The sequence below is a fragment of the Mus pahari genome, chromosome 11 (assembly GCF_900095145.1).
Source record: "Mus pahari chromosome 11, PAHARI_EIJ_v1.1, whole genome shotgun sequence".
NCBI classification, from domain to species: domain Eukaryota; kingdom Metazoa; phylum Chordata; class Mammalia; order Rodentia; family Muridae; genus Mus; species Mus pahari.
Window position 1 is genome coordinate 75,494,698 of NC_034600.1, and position 728 is coordinate 75,495,425.

Sequence of the window (728 nt, forward strand, 5' to 3'; positions counted from 1 at the left end):
GAAGGGAAGGGAAGGGAAGGGAAGGGAAGGGAAGGGAAGGGAGGGGAAAGGGAGAGAAGAGAAGGGGGAAGGTGCAAGGTTCAAGAATTCCTATTTAGTAAAGAGTCAGTTGCCCAGAAGTGAGAAATGGTAGTTATATAGATGGCCTTTGGCAAAAAAAAAAAAAAAAATGCCCTTTGTGTAACAGGCACCTAGAAATCACTTATGGGGGACAAAGGCCTGGAATCCTGCCTTTGGTTTACATGTGTGCGTTGTCTTAAGACTTAGAGTCAGCGGGGCTGGAGAGATGGCTCAGTGGTTAAGAGCACTGACTGCTCTTCCAGAGGTCCTGAGTTCAAATCCCAGCAACCACATGGTGGCTCACAATCATCTGTAAGGAGATCTGATGCCCTCTTCTGGTGTGTCTGAAGACAGCTACAGTGTATATAATAAATAATATAATACATAAATAAATAAAAAATAATAAAAAGTGCCTGCCTATTAAAAAAAAAAAAAACAACTTAGAGTCAGACTTCTGCTTGTTGACACGTTACCCACTCAAAGAGTGTCTTCTCTTGAGACTAGGTTGCCTGGCTAGTTCAGTCAGTGAAGCTTGAGACGCCTATGACCTAGAGATTAACCTATTTCATCCCCCTTCAAGGCTGGAAGCACAAAGATAAGAGGAACCGAGAGGTCTAACCATCAGCTTTTACAGTGTCCTGTTCCATCCTGAAAGTCTGCAGTCGTCC